We start from the raw sequence: 6,370 nt of genomic DNA, 5'->3' as shown, positions 1-6,370 counted from the left end.
TGTTGTGACACAGAGTAAACCATGAAATACAGTAACCCAGCAGCTAGGGTCCCCATTGGGAGTGCCCTACAGCAGTGGTCCCCAAACACTGCTGCGCGGTACTGGGGCAGTGTCATTTGGTCCTGGGCCAAGATCCTTTTTGGTTTGTTTTTGTTTTTACTCAGTCAACCCCACCCACCATCACCACCACCTCACCCACCCCATCGATTACCTTTTAAAGCAGCAGTCCTCAACTTTTTTTGCCCAACGGACCGGTTTAACGTCAAACAATATTTTCAGGGACTGGCCTATAAGGCCAGATAAGTACAACAAATTAATATGATATGACAAGCATGAAAACTTTGGTATTTTCGAAAAATAATAAACATGAATCATGACACAAGGAATGTCCAATCTGGCCGCAACACTCTCTGGTCGCTATGGTAATGTTGAAACGTGTCTTCAAAATACAGTAAGATACACCGCAAATAAAAAGTGCATGAAAAATACGACTCACCATGGCCGCATATTATGCGGCGTGGGCTTAGTGCGTGGAATCTCCCGTTGAGATAAATCCGTATCTTAAGGAGGACTCCTGATACTGTCTCATTAAATATCGCCTTCTTTTTCTTGGAAGTCGTTGGCTTCTGTTTTGTCTCCTGGCTGGGCCTTTTCCCCTTCCCAAAGGAACTTTCCAAAGGCGGTTGTTTTTTTTACTCATTTTGCTAGCTGTTGGATTTCATTTTAGCGGTAACCTTTCACGTGACCGAGAAGCGCCGCCTTCACCTGCATCAAGTGTAACATATTGTAGACGGATGTAACAGAGAATCCGGTAATATTTCAAAATAAAATATATTTCAGATTCCGAAATTAATAAAACGGAAATAATGTAAGGTATTTAGTCTTTCTGTGCGGTCCGGCACCAAGGGACTTCTGTTTTAAAGGACAATATTAATAGGGCCGGTTGATTATATGAGCGAGAATCGTGATATTACGTAACCAGCACGAGCTGTGAGTATATTTATGCCATCAAAATGTGCGCGACTCCAGCTAATCGGAGTCCCCATTCTAACATTGTTTTGCAAATAAACAGAATCCGTCAACTAAATGAAAGAAGAAGCAGTACACAGAACAATAAATTGACGAAATGTACTTCTGCCAGAGGCACAAAGGCCCAGGCAAGTCAGCTCCTTGGAACGCATAAACCCTTCATCCACAATAAGGAGACAGCTCAGGGAAGGGTTTTTCACTTGAAGTTACACCAAATTCCAGATGTAAATTAAGTTTGAATGTTGATGAGTTATTGCAAGTCATGCGTGAACAACAATAGTCTGCTTGTATCAATCTTTGCCTCTTTTATTGACTGTCAAAATGCAGCACGAATTTCATTGGAATCTGTGTTCTGCAGGACCATCACCACGAGCAAGCATTTTAAAACAACAAAGGCATTTGTCAACATTGTCTAGTTTTAGCCAAATTATCACCATGATGAACAACCAACTGTGGACGCCTGGTTACCACATCAGCCTCACAGTGCAGAGGTGCAGAATTTGATTCCGAATCAAACCCTGCACCTTTACGAAAAGTTTTTTATGAAGTACAATATTATTAATAGCAAAGGGGGTGGGGGAGATTTCCATTCATTACAATGGGGAAGCAGGATGATTTCAGTCAACTTTTATTGCAAGACACCACTGAGAATGGAAGGTGTGTATTTGTGATTATTGTATCATAACTTGAACCCGACAAGTTTTGATAAGATACTTCCTGGTTCGTGGAAGCAAGACATTCCAAATAGGTGAAGCATGCCATTTGGATTTGAGATGGACTGCACAATTTGAGCCAGATAGTGTCGGGTCAAATGGCACAAGGTGATTAAAAAAAAAAAAAAAAAAAAGGTTTTCAAACGTCGACATTTCTGAGAAAAACAATTATATCTTTTTTTAAACATGCACAAAACCGTTAAAATTATGTTAGCTTTGCTTTGGGCAAGTCAGAAAGCTCCACCGCTCAGTACAAGTGAGTTTATTGCTGCATGCTGCACACAAACAGACATTCATGAACACAATAGCCATAAACATGACCTCCCCTCCACCCCGCCCACCACCACCACTACCCCTACTTACCAATAGCACCATTTTCCCTTGAAAATACTCGGTACGCACTCACTGTACTGCGTGAATCATTGTCCCGCTTGCCTGTTTGATCTTCCAAACGGATAATCTCCCATGTTCCCAGAATCTGCTCTTGTGTATTCTGAACATGGAAAAAAAATGACACCTCATATTGTGAAGGAAGCAGATTCAATAACAAGACCGTCTCAAAGCGCTTTTGAAAAAAACCCTGCCAAAAAAAAAAAAAAAACGCCTCAGGGGAAGGAGAATTCCTCGGAATAGGCGACGTCCCATACATGAATGTTAATCATCAGGCGAAGCACATTTACGAGGTCAGCTTGACATGCATTTCTTGCCCGGATACTACAATGTATTTACTTTACACTAACTCGGAGAGATTTATGTAACAGCACCAACGCTTTCGAGGCCTTTTTTTTTCTTGTATTCTTACACGAGAAAACATATTTGCTTAACTGCATCCGGATAGACAAAAGTCCACAGGCCTTCTGAGAACAGAGCTCGCTTTAGGATTTCTAGGAAAGGGTTCCCATTCAGCGGTACTGTATCAGAGCACTCCAGTACAAACGGCAATGATGAAGACTCTTAAATAGTTGCATGTGTTGGTGTGAGGCCAATCCACCATATGCGCGTGCGAGGGAATATTTGGAAAAATTTGTGTTCAGGGGAGGATCTCGCCAAGGAAGGCCTTTAAAAATACACAGGTGTTTGGTTGTTTTTAAACTAAAAAGCACTCAACAGGCCTTGAGTTGACTTGTCTATAAACTGTTCAGACGTTTACCGAATCAAAAATATCGTCGATCAACCTCCGATGTGTTGGATTATTATTATGATTTTTGTATAATAATGATTTAAGTGGCCCTCATAAAGCCTTACAACATTTCAACATTTTACTACTCTCTGTTGACATCAAGTGTAAAAAATCAATTCTTACTGATCAACCACCGACTCATTTCAATTTGGAATTTTTTTTTCTTAGCATAATAAAAATATTAGTTTTCCTGTTAAACTATTGCAATCATGAATCATCACGGCTATGTTTTAACATTTGAAGAAACTTTTTTTTTTTTTTTGCTCTCCAAAAGTTTCAGAGCCAAACCGCAGCCCTCATAAAAGCTTCCAGCACACGCACACGTGATCGTTCCATAATGTTCTGCGTGTCTGTGTTTATGTTCCAGAGGAGCTGAACATATGAGTTGTTTGCTCTTTCATCACAAAACTCTCTTGTTTTTAAGGGTACATTATGCATTTTTCCCCCAGGATTTAAAACACTCAGCTGTTTAGCACACACTTAACATCCACTTTGTCAGCCTAAGAGCAAAATTGTAAGTCATTTTTTTTCACCATTCTCTGAAAACAAGAAAAAAACACAAGAAATTTGACAATCAAGAAGAGTTCAGTTGCCTTCAATTTTATTATTGCGGATTACCATGACTTGAAAGTCTGAGAATCTACCCAGAAATAAAGAAAAACAACTTTTTTTTTTTTTTTTTTTTAGCAAGGCACATTGGTCACTTCATTCATATTCTGACAGCAAGTTAAACAATATTTGGGCAAGTAGGCTAACGACTCGTAACATTTTGGCTGAAATCACTCAGTTTTGGGGTTGGGGAGGTCAGTGGCTTCCTTGAATGAGAGAGAACAGCTTCATTTCTGTGAGGCCCATGACGAGTGTGGTTTCAGGGTTGTGATGAATAGCAGCTCCACATAAACAATAAAAGCATGGGCTGCATTTTCCCTCGGGGTAGCAGCACTTCATCCATTCATGTACAGGCCGCTCCCTTATCATGTTCATGCTAACCTGTGGTTACCTCAGCCCGTTGATACAATAGTGTTTCTGTGTGTTTCCGACTGCTCCTTGGAAATGGCGGACCTTCACCCATTCCTAGGGAGTGGCAAAATATCACAAGCCAACAATTTGGAAAAGCTTGCTCACAGACATATTTTCAGAATTAGGCAGCTCACAAAAGACAGAATCGGTTGGGAAATTTCACACTTGATGGTTTAGCAGCAACAATTTCGAGAAAAAAGTCCAGCCGTGCATTTTCGAGTTTGTCCTCATTAGGGTTGCGGCTGACCTCGGGTGAGAGACGGGCTAAAGCCTAGATTAATCACGAGCTAACTGTAGGGTTTTTATCATGGGGTGTCACGAAAAAAAAAACAATTTGGATGGGAAAACCGATTTGATTCATCCCAACTAAATCAAATAATTTTATCGTAAAATATACCGTCCTCGATTCATATCACACCCTATGTATGCATCGCATAGAGATGCATCTCGAATCACGTTTATGACACGTGGGCACCAGGTACAAATCAATATAAATCGGTTTGATGTTGCAGATGATTTGTTGTTTCTTTCAATTTTTAATGAACTCAAATCATTTGAGATTTGCAGAACTTGTAAATGTAGTTACATCATAATAAATATGACCAAAGCTACAGCCAGAGCATATTGGAAAAATCGAATCGTAATCCCAAATGAAATTGCTCCACTTGAAAGTGTACCAATTTCGAATCATGTCATACTCCTTGCATTCGGACACGTATCGAAACGTCTGTTATTGGACAGACGCACACCGCTAGTACATAGACAAACAACCACTCACATACGCATCGGCACGTCTGGAGAAAATATTACACAACTACGAGGAAAACATGCAATCTTTATACAGGGAGGCCGGAGCTGAGATTCCAACCCGGCGCTCTCAATTGTGAGGCAGACGTACTAATCGTTACTAGTTTACGCTGCTGCCACTGGCTCGCTCACAGATAACTTTCTTAAAAGAGGCAAAACACAAAATACTGTCTGGTGTTTTTCCATAAAGCATGTTCACTTTAAATCCGATTTCACCATTTTTTGTTTTTTTTTTTTTTACACAAAAGCAGCTCAACAAAATGCAAGTGGGGTAAGGGGTGAGGTCAGTCAGTGCATGCTCAACCTCGTGTGGCCTCATGGCGTAGCAGTGAACTGAGGACTCACACGTTCCAAAACAAGTGGCCCTGGGCCTTTTAAACCTCTTCTATTTCCTCGTTGGCGCTCACAACAGCGACAGGTTTTCACAAGTGACGTTGCGTCAAATCGGCTGCCAGTGTTCTTCCACTGAGGGAAATCAACACCCAAGCTGTGGATTGTCTGTGCATGTGTGCACGGGGCATAACCACAGCTACAGGAACAGGGCAAGCAATTGCCCAGGACCCCAAGCTGAGCTGAAGGGGGTCCATGAAGGACAGTTGATAATGGTCCATATTAATGGGAATTTACCTCGAAGACTTTTGATGTACTCTGCAGCAAATAATTTACGCATGTCATTATTTAGAAGCATGAGCCTTAATCAAGTGTATGACTAACGTAGCCAGTTGCTTGGTACGCAACTCATCCAAAAACAACACTCTTGATTAATTGCCTTGTCAAATGTAACCAGTGGGCACAAGCTTGCGTGTCATGAAATAATTCACACTCGTTACTGTTCTATTTGAAGGTTAATTGTTTTAATGTGTCACAGCAGCCAGGGTGACACAACAATTCGCTGTAATAAGCTGACACACTTTTGCATAACTGGAACCCTCTCTGTAAATGAGAAGTCATGGTGTATCATAGTGTCCACGGTCACAGTTTCATGAAATAAAATTCACACATATCCAGAAACTTGCTCAACCCACTCATAATACAAGTAGGATAAAGTCTTAACTAAAACGGAACATTTTGCTGGGCTTATTTTAGTAGCTAATGCTACTTTCTTTGCAGTGGCTTTTGTGTATTATCTCATAGTCTACTTCTATCTGCACTGATTTGCTAGCTAACAGTTAATCACAGTGAGTGTCACCAATGGCCGAATCCATTTTGTCATTCAAATCATCATGTAAATGTCGTAATGACACAAAAATCTCTTAATTCTTCACAATTTTAAACGTCCCTATACCACTGAGCGGCGAACAATTGCGAGTGCTTCCAAAGCCAGCGACTGTTGCATTCACATCGGAGTTCCTCTGGATTCCTTCAAGGTCGCAAATGTTTGCCGAGTGGTTGCGAGACGTTCACCTGTACTTTTCTTGTCACAAGGGAATTTTGAACATGTTGAAGATATCCTGTGTAAAATGCACATGCCATCTAGTGGTGAACTAATGGTATGTCTAGTGGGTATCCGAAGCAGAAAGATGACAGTGAAACATGTTAGCCTTGACGCATGTGATATAATTAGTGAGTACTACACCTACGATTATATAAAAAATGGAAGTCGATGTGATAGAACATATAT

This window comes from Hippocampus comes, unplaced genomic scaffold (genome assembly GCF_001891065.2).
Source record: "Hippocampus comes isolate QL1 unplaced genomic scaffold, H_comes_QL1_v1.1 scaffold40, whole genome shotgun sequence".
NCBI classification, from domain to species: Eukaryota; Metazoa; Chordata; class Actinopteri; order Syngnathiformes; family Syngnathidae; genus Hippocampus; species Hippocampus comes.
Note: the sequence above shows the minus strand (reverse complement) of the source record.